This window comes from Miscanthus floridulus, chromosome 19 (genome assembly GCF_019320115.1).
Source record: "Miscanthus floridulus cultivar M001 chromosome 19, ASM1932011v1, whole genome shotgun sequence".
Lineage (NCBI taxonomy): Eukaryota > Viridiplantae > Streptophyta > Magnoliopsida > Poales > Poaceae > Miscanthus > Miscanthus floridulus.
In genome coordinates this window covers 62,822,433-62,834,612 of record NC_089598.1, presented here as the reverse complement: position 1 = coordinate 62,834,612, position 12,180 = coordinate 62,822,433, and the positions used below count along the sequence as shown (strand labels likewise).

Genomic DNA, 12,180 nt, shown 5'->3' with positions numbered 1-12,180 from the left:
AAGAAAGGTGTGTAGTCGGTCACTTGGCTAGGGGTCATCCTCAAGCTCTAGAGTACCATAGGAAGTTCCATAGCCCATCGTCCATTGAATTTGTTTAATCAGTTGAAGATTCTAGGCTTGAGGCCTTGTAGGACCATGCCATTTGTGCGCTTAACCAGCCTGTTTGTGCGGGGTGCACCATGGCGGCCCAATCGACATGGATGTGGCAGTCATCACAAAATTGGAGGAATTTTTCCCAGTGAACTGCACGATGTTGCTCGTGATGATGGAGTTTGGGACTCCAAAGCGGTAGATGATGTTGAGGAAGAATTACACGGCTTGCTCAAATTTGATCACGGAAATCAGCCGAGCCCTTATCCACTTTGTGAACTTGTCCATGGCAACAAGCAAATGCGTGTAGCCCCCGGGCGCTCTTTTGAGGGGTCCGACCAGATCAAGCCCCCAGACCATGAATGACCATGTGATAGGGATCATTTGGAGTGCTTGGGCTGGTAGGTGAGTTTGACGAGGGTAGTATTGACACCCTTCGTAGGTGCACACAATTTGCTCGGCATTGGCCATCGTAGTTGGCTAGTAGAAGCCCTATCAGAACATGTTTCTAACCAATGTTCTGGGTGTGGCACGATGCCCGTAGACCTGACCATGGATGTCCTTTAGTAGTAGCCTCCCTTGTGCGATGGGGATGCAATGCTATAGGATCTTGGTGTGGCTGCACTTGTAGAGCTCCCCCTCAATAATGACGAAGGGCTTGGCATGGCATGTGAGATGCCTGGCCTCTGTTTTGACCATCGGGAGCACCTCATGGAGGAGGTAATCAAGGTAAGGTGTCCTATAGTCAGCTAGAGTGTTGGGCTCTACCATTGGATCTTCGTCAAGCTCCATGACTTTAGGGTCGGAAGGAGCTGATGGTTGGTCAACCCTAGAGCCCAGGGCAGGCGGCCTATCACTAGTCTATTCTTGCTCCTCATAGAAGATCGAGGGCTTGTATTGATTGCCATTGAAGATGCCTATCGGCACTGGCTTAGGACTGAACACCATTTTTGCTAGCGTGTCGGATGCCTCATTGAGCTGCCTCGGGATGTGGTTGAGTTCAAGGCCATTGAACTTGTCCTCTAGCTAGCGGTCTTCTTGGCAGTATACAACCATCTTGGTGCTATGGTAGCTTGACTCCTTCATGACTTGATCGATGACTAGCTACGAGTCACCTCAGACGTTAAGCCGTTGGATGCCCAACTCGACGATGACACGTAGGCCGTTGATGAGTGCCTTGTATTTGGCCACATTGTTGGAGGCAAAGAAGTGAATGCGAACCATGTACCTCATGCAAACTCCAAGGGGTGAAACAAAGACCACCCCCATGTTGATGCCTTTCTTCGTCAGTGATCTGTTGAAGTATATCGTCTAGTACTCTTGGTCGATGGCTACTGGCGGCATCTGGACCTTGGTCCATTCTATGACAAAATAGGCCAGTGGTTGGGACTTGATGGTCGTCCAAGGGGCATATGAAATGCCCTGACCCATTAGCTCGAGTGCCCACTTCATCATTCTCCCTGCGGCGTCCTAGTTTTGGATGACCTTGCCAAGAGGGAAGGACGTCATGACCATCACTAGGTGTGACTCGAAGTAGTGACGTAGCTTCCTCTTGGTGATCAGGATAGCGTACAAGAGCTTCTAGATTTGGGGGTAGCGAGTTTTGGATTCAGACAAGACTTCGCTAATGAAGTATATGGGACACTGCACCTTGAGGGCGCATCCCTCTTCTTCCTGTTCCACCACTAGGGCAGCGCTGACCTCTTGTGTGGTGGCCACAAGGTAAAGCAGGAGTGATTCCCCATCTATCAGTAGGACCAGAATTGGGGCTTTCGTTAGGATTTCCTTGACCTTGTCAAGTGCCTCCTGAGCCTCGAGCATCCATGCAAATCAGTTAGTTTTCTTCAGAAGCCAGTGTAGGGGGAGGCCTCAGTCACCGAGGCATGGAATAAATGGCTAAGCGCAGCGAGGCACACCGTAACTCGCTGTACTCCCTTTAGATTCTGAATTGGGTCCATCCTCATGATGGCTGAGATCTTCTCTAGGTTGGCTTCGATGCCGCTTGGCTTCCAAGTAGCATACCCCTTGGGACCCTAAAAGTGCATTTCTTAGGGTTGAGTTTGATGCTGTTTGTTTAGAGTTTTGCGAAGGTTTGCTCCATGTTTGCTATAAGTTGGTTAGCCTGTTTGGACTTGACCATGATGTCATCTACATAAGCCTCATTGGTTCACCTGATGAGGTCACCAAAACACTTGAGCATGCAATGCTGGTATGTAGCCTCTATGTTTTTTAGATCGAATGACATCGTGATATAGCAAAATGATCCAAATGGGGTGATGAAAGAAGTCATGAGCTAGTCAGATTCTTTCATCGCGATCTGATGGTACCTAGAGTATGCATCAAGGAAGTAGAGGGTTTCGCACCCTGAGGTTGAGTCAACTACTTGGTCTATACATGGCAAATAAAATGGATCCTTTGGACATGCCTTGTTGAGACTTGTGTAGTCAACACATATTCTCCATTTCCCATTCTTTTTTCGTACAAGGACAGAATTAGCTAACCACTTGGGATGATACACTTCCTTGATGAATCCGGTGCTACTTTACTAGCTTAGAGCCTGGCCTAATCTTCAAGGCATGCTCAGCGACTTCCCTCAAAATGCTTGGCATGTCTGAGGGTTTCCACATGAAGATATCTCTGTTGGCGTAGAGGAAGTGTTGGCGCGGAGGAAGTCGACGAGTGCGCTTTCCTATTTGGAGGAAAGCGTGGTGCTGATGCACACCACTTTGTCCTTGAAGTTGCTAGGGTCTATGAGGACCTCCTTGATGCCCTCCATGGACTCAAAAGATTTGACCGACCACTTGGAGTCAGGTGCTTCCTCGGCAGTCCCATCCTTGATTACCGTTAGCTCCATAGAGGCAATAATCATTGAGGCATGCTCACAGCACTCAACCACACACTCATAGGTGCACTAGAAGGAGGTGCCGATGGTGATGACCCCACGTAGGCCTGGCATCTTGAGCTTTAGGTAAGTGTAGTTGGGGATGGCCATAAACTTCACATAGCATGGTCATCCTAGGATGACATGGTAGGTGAGGGTCTCCATCCTATAGTTGGCCGGATCCCCAAAGGTGACAGGCAGGTTGATCTGCCCAAGCAGTATGGCTTGCTTCCCTAGGATGACACTATGGAAAGGTGCCCCAGTTGGTTGGATGCACGATCGGTCGATGCCCATGGCATCAAGCGTCTCGACATACATGATGTTGAGGCCGCTGCCCCATCCATTAGTGCCTTGGTGAGCCGCTTCATGCCGATGATTGGGTCGACCACAAGCGGGTACCTTCCTCGCTGTGGGACGCTCTCTAGGTGGTTGGATTGGTCAAAGGTGATGCTGGACTCTGATCACTAGAGGAAACATGGCGTGGCTGGCTCAGTTGTGTAGACCTCGCAACGCGTGAGCTTTCGGCGGTGCTTGGAGTCGTAAGCCACCACCCCACTGAAGATCATGAGGCAGCTGTCTAGCATCAAAAAGACACCATCCTTCCCCACAACGTTGTCTACCACCAGCTCAAGCTTCTTCCTCTAGTCCCCTTGTTTGGAGCTGCTAGACAGGAAATGCTTCACGAGGGCTCAATCCTTGTACAGGTGCTTGACGGGGAAGGTGTTGTTCGGGCACGGCCCCTTGAGTAGCATCTCGAAGTGGTCGGGAGCGCCCTCGGTGGGCACTCGGCCACCTTTTTGCTCGGTAGCAGCCATGAGCGAGCCCCCGTGTAACACCCCAGGTGTTTGGCTTCCACATTTGCACTTGCATTTCATAAACATGAGCATCATTCATCCATTCATGAACTTAGATTGTATGAAACATGCTTTTGAAACATTGCAACATATTGTTATATTCTATGTGGGTTTGTTTTAGGGAATGACTAGTGTACAACACTCAAGTGCAACATGTGCAACTCAGTTTAGTGAAACATGGGGTTAGCTAGTACCACGCAACAAACTCATGAAACATGGCTTTGAAACAAAAGTAGCAATTCACTTGTTTTTCCTTGTTTCAATGCATGTGATGCTTGATTTTTGTGTGATCAATGTGTGGTGTGGCTAATTATCCTCTTAAACAACTTAGATACACTTAGAATGTCATTAGGAACAATGTTCATGTTGACCATATTGCCTAATTATGCTTTCAAGTAATAGTTTGACTAGTGTTGACCACTAGAACTCTTTTTTTTGACTATTTAAAAAGTATAGCTTAGATTGTTTGCATGTCTGAGCAACCTAAAGAAAAGTTGTAGCAAATTTTATAAGGAACAAAAGTTATTTTAGGACCATCTCATGAAAATGTGCAAAACATGCTCAAAAAGGGCCCACAAGTTAGTTTTGAGGTCTAATTGGAGACTCTAAAAAATTTCTAAGTCACAAAGCAAATTTTAGTTTCATGTACTCCACTTTGGCATGATTTTACTCTACATCTGTTAAGAGTTAGACTTTGATCCTTTAATATAACTTGTAGCTAGTATGTAGGTGTACAACTTTCATTTAGATTGTTTTCACTAATGATCAACGAATTTGGAGAATTTTCATCGCCAAGTCTTGCTGTCAGTCGACCGATGGAAGTTCTGAATCGGCGCTACAGTACCCGACCGCGTTCAGAGCTTGAACGCCGTGTGGCACCGCGCGTCACCACTGGCCTACTCAGTCAGGCCATGACGGGCTATCGCGCACCACATCAAGCCCCAGCACGCGCCCGTGAGCCTCCCAGCGCCTCAGTTCATTCCACTTCTCCTTTGCCTTAGCGCAGCACCCGCAACAGCAGCACCGCCGTTGCCATTGCGCCGCCGAGCTCACACGAGCTCACCGTTGCACCACAGCTGGCGCTAGCCCTCACACAGCTCCGCTAGCACCTCACGGACCTCTGCGACATTCTCGCTGAGCCAGCCAAGCCCTAGGTAAGTGGCATTACTGACTCTGCCCCGACGAAATCTCACCACAACGGTCCACCGTGGCCAGCACAGCACGCCACCTCTCTTCCTTCCCAAGCTCTCATCTCATCTTCCACATCATGTGTAGATGCTCTGGTGATGACACTACTAACATGGCCAGTCCAGCCGAGCCAAAACATGGCCGCGCATCACCGCGCCATGGCCGCCGCCAGTGACCTCACGCGGCCATGCTCGACCGCTTCACCACAGCCAGTAGCAGTAGCGTAGGAAGGTCCACCTTGGTCCCTAGAAGCTGATGTGCACCTTGTCCGATCACCTAGCACCGGGGTTCGCCGGAGCACCGCCATGTGCCATGGCCGAGCCGTCGTGCACCATGGCCGACGCACCTAGAGGCTGGTAGGGTTTAGGGTTAGGATGTCAATCGGTTCGGGAGATCATGGTGAACATGGAGGTACCCTCCTCGTCGCCGGAGATGCCGCCGTCGGCGAGCTCCACCGGTTCCGCGCCGTCTCGAGCCGCCTCCCCTATTTTGGTGCCGATGACATGCGGGACCTACTAACCGATGGGTCCCGCCTGTCAGTGACTTAAAATTTGAAGGATAGTTCATTTGTTCAGATTTGAGTGTTGTTTTGTAAAAATTGTATCTCCAGTTTTGTAGATCCGAATTGGGTGGTTCCAATTTTGTTAGGATCACGGTGAAGTGTAGTATTTAGGAAAAATATAACATGAACACTTGCAGTAGAATTTCTGGAAGAATTACATTGAAACTTGAAATGTGTTTCTAAATGAATGCAAATTTGTTTAATTTATATCTTGAGTTCCTTTGCTCCAAAAATTATGAAACTTTGATGGTGAGCTTTTATTGATGAGTAGAAGCTCTGGTAAAAATTTGAGAATCAGTGCATGTATAGTTTTTGAGTTATAGATTTTCCTTTTATAATTAGGTGATCCTTGTGTGAATTTTAGTAATTAATCTATGAGTCCAATGCTCATGAAATTTATTGGAGGTTGTCCTAGTACCTTAAGGATGCTAAGAAAAATATAAAATCTGTTGCTTGACACTTTTCACTAGGGTTTCTTATTTATGTCATTTTAAGCCTTTATGCCTTGCCATTTTTGTGTACGATGTTATGCTTGTTCAAATGATGTGAAATTTTTACAGTAGCCTACTTGGAGCATGTAGTATCTACTGTAATGTTTGTACATTAAATGGTGCAGTTTTCATATATGTTTATCATTACTCTTAAATAATTAAATAAATTAAGAAAGGCATTAAAAGAAATGAGTTGGTGGTGAACACTTTACTTTCTGGTGTTCTTGTGATATGTGTGATAAGTGAGTAAAGTTGGTTTTGTCCAATTATAAGTTTACAATATAAGTTAAAAAATATTTTCTTGCATTATGTCTTTCTGGACAGTTCACGGAACTTTACAAAGTTCACCATGATAATTTGGTTTTCTGGGAAAGTGGTGAATACAAAACTTGTAGATAACTTATGTATCTAGCTCCTATCAAAATTTGGTGGCATTTGGCCCAGTAGTTTAGGAGCTACAGTTGTTCAAAGTTGGATCACAGTTTTGCTTGCTCTCTGTCTTATTTGGACCTGATTATGTGGTTCTGTATATTCGACCTGGTAAAGATTGGAATCATGCCTTGAGGTCTGAAAATGAATTGTAGGAAATTTCATAAGCTTTCCAAATTGTCTTGTTGCCAATCATTTCGATTTGTAGATCTCCAGTTATGATCAGTTTACTGTACCACTATATAGTTCCTGTTTTGCAGAAATACTAATGTTTGTGTGTATGCTTTGTTGCAATGTTCTTGTGGATTATTTAGGTGCTAGCCTAACTTGAGAACATGCTTAGGTGCAGGTGCTAGGTCCTTAACTGAAGATGAGCAATTGTACATTAGGTTGTATAAACTTGGCAAGTTAAAGTGTTTTGAATAGAGCTTAAGTTAGTATATGCGGACTGCAGTAAGCATGTGCATTCCCCGAGCATTCCTAACTTCGTTCATGTGCATCCATGATATTTATCTTGCGCATACATGCAATAGGTGTGACGGAGGGAGTGACGCTTCTGGAGTTCAAAGGAGCGAGCCAGGAGGAGGAGCCCGAGGTTCAGGCAATCGATGAAGCAGCCACCAAGGAGGAGTTGCCCGAGTGCCCTGACCATCGCCCATCCTCTTTCCTGAAAGGCAAGCCCTAGAGCATTCTAAGTCTCCCATGTTTTTACAAATATCTTGAGTATCTTTTATTGTTGATGATGCATTAAGTATAGGAATTGGTTGGAACCAATTGTTGCATTATAGATCTATCCTTGTCCAGATATCGCACTTGAATCCTATTTAAGTTCATGAACGGGTTAAATGCTTAGTCATGCTTAGTGCAGTAGAAGTCAGGTGATTTCCTATCACCTGCGAGCTTTAGGATCAGGTGGATCATGGTTGGCTATATTTGCTGTCATGGAAAAGAACCATGTTAATAATGAATGAAGACCGGGTGGAGTCTTATGTTGGGTTGGACATAGTGACTCTGTCTGTGTCATTTAAGGATTGATACGCTGTACGTCCTCATGTCATATTGAACGTAGCCTAATACTTAGCTGGTCGGATAACTCGTTCTGACTGCAAAGCCTAGTAGCTCGACTCAGGCTAGGAACGCGAGCAGTGGCGCGCATTCTGGAGGTAGTAAGGATGTGTGGAGAACCATTGGCATAAGCCCAAGGCGGGTTAGAGTCCCGATCACCCTTGGCAGAGTGGTTCTCTGAGAATGCCGATCTGTTCGGACTCGCGACTCCTAAATTGTGCCAAAGGTGACTTGATTGCGACCCTAACGGGGGAAACAGGGTTTGTGTTTAGGAATACCCCTCCAGCTGGATAGGAATCGATTCAAATCTCCGTCTCTCCCGGATAGTGAGAACTTGACTGAGCAGCGGCAACGTAGATTCAATTAATTTAACGATATGGTTAAATGGATAATGATGATAATGTTGCCACGATCTATACCTGCTATGGTTAATAATGTTTGCATCTTACTCAAGTGATTGCTTAGTACAGGTGCTAATATAGATGACAGGTTAATGGCTTAAAGTCACTGCTAGCTCAGGTTAAAAGTTAATCATTATTACCTATGCTTTTCCACCAAAAAGGAAGTGTCAGGCAGATCCACAAAATTAAGCTATGCATGATCCTTGGTGTCATTTATTTTGGTTTCCGACGGGTAAGTCTAGCTGAGTACATTCTTGTACTCAGGGTTTATTCCCTCTTGTTGCAGATGGCCTTCTTTATCAGGGCTTCTGTAAGTATTGTCTCCACCCGGCGGGTGACGAAGACTAGATCACGGGTATGATCTCTGTTTATCTTATCTGAATGCTTTTGTGGAATGTGGTCGGCCAGCTGGTACTTGTATTTGAACTCATGTGTGTGAGTTAAACTATTTGCTTCCGCTACTTTACAAGACTTGGTTTGTAATAACTATGACTCTGATGTGTTGTAATCTATCTACAAACTGTTTGTGAAATGTTGTAACGTGTGATGTGTTATGTTGAATTACTGTGATCTTGGTTGTATGCAAGTTGGTTTGAAATCCTTCGTGGTTTCAGTTGACTACCAGGTTTATATGGGCTCAAGTGCGAGAATTTAATCGTTTCGTCGATTGTTTTTTTTACTTGTGCTCTTATAAATTGGTCGGTTCTATGATAGCTGGTATCAGAGCCAGATTCAACACTAAACATGTCATACAGGTATTTAAAAACAAAAGCTTTTGTTGTGAAAATGGTTTTCCAACTTGTAGTTATATATAAGTGTTCAAAAATCTAAAATTCTATATAGTGTGCCGGTGATCACATCCCTTATAACCCACATAAGGACTTTTAGGTGGCTTATATAATTACTAACTTGGGGGAAAGTGATTGTTTCTATTTTTGTCATCCATGCGGCGTGCTATTGCATGGGTGCCATTTGCTTGAATGGTAATGTATGGATCAATTGCCTCTACGCCAAGGTAAGTGTGAGTTGTGAGAGCATGACCATCCAACTGTCGGTCTAGGGGAGAGTTAGTTGTGGTTACTGGAATATTTACATGTTGCATACATGTACATATGAAGGTACTTAATTGTAGGTATATCTGTCGGGTAGTTTTGGATACCAAAGTATATATATCTGAGGATGTATATATGGAGAGTATCTTAGTTTACTACTTTCATTGTTAGCATTATATCTTATTAGGTTGGGCTGCAATGAAATTTTCTACAGGTACGCTAACAACGCACCGTGTAGATCGACTAGTTACCGCTATTCGAGAGAACATGTGTATGCCACTGTATATTCCGCTAGAACTTAACTTTTCTTAGGTTTGTGAGGACATATGGAACGTGCATGCATCATATTCACTCATGTCATTCATATTGCATTACTCCCTCCCTTATAATTGCTTATCCCAAATATTAAGTTCCATCTCTTAACAAAATAATCCTCTCATGAGAGTTGCATCCCTTTTGATATAGATGGCCACGCCCATGTTTCCTCCTAGTAGTAGCACCTTTTTGGACTAGTTTGGTACGCCTACCTTGCTCTAGAGGGTGCTAAGCTCGGTTGGGTACCCGGAGGTGCCCTGTTACACGTGGGTGCAGACGGTGCCATTTGGAGAGGTGCCATGGTACAATGTGACCTTAGTGGTGCCACAGAACCCCATGAGACCGTTGTGGCGTGGGTGGAGCACCGAGTCTGATGAGCAAAGCCCATGGGAAGCCACACAAGTTGCTACCCTTGATGTGCTTATGGACATAACACAGAGTTTTAGAGATGAAATAGTGAGTGGACCATCTTCATCCATTCCCCGAGTGGCTCCTACAGATGCTGAGTGGACTCAAGAAGCTGGCTAGGCCTTGGTTCGAGGCCATGGTAAACATGTTCAGAGCGACAATGTAGGAATGAGTGCTATGATGGCCGTCTTGAAGCTTTGTCAAGTCAGGTAGGACACCCTCTGTAGTGTGTTAGAAGAAGCTGGCAAGGCAATGGCAGCCTAGCACAAGTTTAGGTTACGTGCCCGTAAGTATCACCATAGGGCGGAGGCATGTGGGCAAGTTTAGCTAGAAGTAGATGAGATTCAGGGCATTGCAAATTATCGCCTGTAGTAGTGGGGGCAAGCAGCAAGCGAGAGAGATGATCTTCATAACCAGCTTATGAACCTCACCATAGAGAGAGATGAGGCTGTACAAGAGTTGGATCGTGTGACCTGTCATAGAGATGCAGCCTTAGAGTTGGCAGAAGAAAGACGTCCGGGGTGGATCATAGCTAACCACAATGCTTTTCAAAGGGAGAATGAGCTCCAAGAGCAGCTAGAGGAGCTTCATGTTGAGTACCATCAACTGAACAACCGTCTGTTTCCTATTCCTCACCCCATTCCAAGGTATCCTAATGTGGGTGGACCTCAAGTGATTGAGGCTGATGAAGAAGAGGATGTGCAGATGGATGTCAATGCAGCTGAACCTGCAAATGAAGAGGAAGATCCTGAAGAAGTCTAGGGCATCTCTGATGTGGACAGTGACCACTCCAATGAGTAGTTAGCTAGCAAGTCTCACTAGTTTAAGCTTTTGCAGCCAATTGTGTAATGGACTAAGTACTGTGGTAGATGTTGGATGTACCTTTTAATTCGAACTTGGCATGTAATGTACCTTAATCCGCTCCCTTTGGGATGCTTATCTTAGTTGGTGAATTTTAAAACTTGTCATGTTGGAATGCACTGCGTATGGCGCTAGTAATCTAATTGATGATGTGGTGATTGGAGAATGAATTATTGCCTCTGTTTATTGTGTGAATTTTACATTCTCTTTAGTAAATTCAGTTTGGCATAATTATATTGTTCCTCTCCAATGTGCTAACATCACCAATAATTGCTGGTTGCGCATTGTGCAGATGCCTCGCACTCGTTCCACTGGTGTGGCTGGTGATGATGATGATCTTCCACCGCCACCACCACCCACACCAGCAGAATTGATAGCAATTCTTGCTGAAGGATAGCGCACTATGGCTGAGGCTCTCTGCACGATTGCAAATCGTGATGGTCGTGGTGCACGCCAAGGACCAGAACCAAATTAGTATAGCGACTTCAAAGATTTCCTTGACACTAAACCACCAATCTTTAAGGAGGCTGAAGAGCACCTCCAAGCTGATGAGTGGCTAAACACTCTGGAGCAGAAATTCTATCTACTTCGCTTGACAGAAGTGCTGAAGACTGAATATGCTTCTCACCAACTGCATGGGCCAGCTGGTATTTGGTGGAGTCATTATCGGTCCACTATGCCCGCTAATGCCCAAATCACTTGGGATCAGTTCAAGTCTGCTTTCAGGAGAAATTATATTCCTCTTGGTCATATGGCAATCAAGCATACGGAGTTCATGAAGCTAACATAGGCGAACAGGAGCTTGAATGAATACATGCAAGCTTTCAATAACCTTGCAAGGTATGCTACTGAGTTTGTGGACATTGATGCCAAGAAGATCGCTAGTTTCAAGCGGGGACTTAGCCCCAAATTGATGAAGACTATGGGAATTGTAAGTGTGCTCATTTTAATGAGTTTGTTAGTGATGCTTTATCTCAAGAGAACAACAATGCTGTATATGCTGCTTCAAAGAATCACAAGAGAGCCTATGAGGCGGGTGCCTCACAATCCAAGGCTCTAGTCACACATAAGGCTCCATTCCATCCTCCAGTATCAGCTGCTAAGTTTTGCCCACCGCAGAAGAAGAATCCAGGCATGACTAGATTTCGCAAGGCTTTTACAGTTGCTCTTCCAAAGGGCACTACTAGTCAAGGCAGCTCCAAGGTTCCTCCAAGCAACATGCCATGATGGAACTGCAACAAGACAGGTCACTGGACAAGGGAGTGTCCTTACCCTAAGAAGAATAACTACCAAGGTGGCCGTCAGGGGCAGGTGAACCACACTAATATTGCTAATATTCCTTCAGGCGAGGTAGTAACTACTGGTAAGTTTTTGGTTGATCAACACCCTACAGTTGTACTATTTGATTCGGGTGCTTCACATTCTTTTATTAGTCCCGCATTTGCATCCAAGTTTATGTAGAAAACATACATTGTTGAGGGTGAAGGTTATTGTATTAGGACTAATAGTGGTACTATCCCAACCAAGCTCATAGTCGGGGACGTGCAACTTGAGATAGAGGGACGAAGTTATCAGGTTGATCT

General features: G+C 45.2%; 1 long non-coding RNA gene across 1 annotated transcript in view; it reads left to right on the top strand.

The window, feature by feature from the left end:
- Positions 1 to 8,414, top strand: part of LOC136528272 (uncharacterized) — a 30,064-nt gene extending 21,650 nt beyond the window's left edge. The window contains exons 2-3 of the long non-coding RNA XR_010777038.1: positions 7,029 to 7,169; positions 8,248 to 8,414. This is a non-coding gene — a long non-coding RNA (uncharacterized lncRNA). The remainder of the gene's footprint in view (positions 1 to 7,028; positions 7,170 to 8,247) is intronic.
- Positions 8,415 to 12,180: the final 3,766 nt, after the last annotated feature.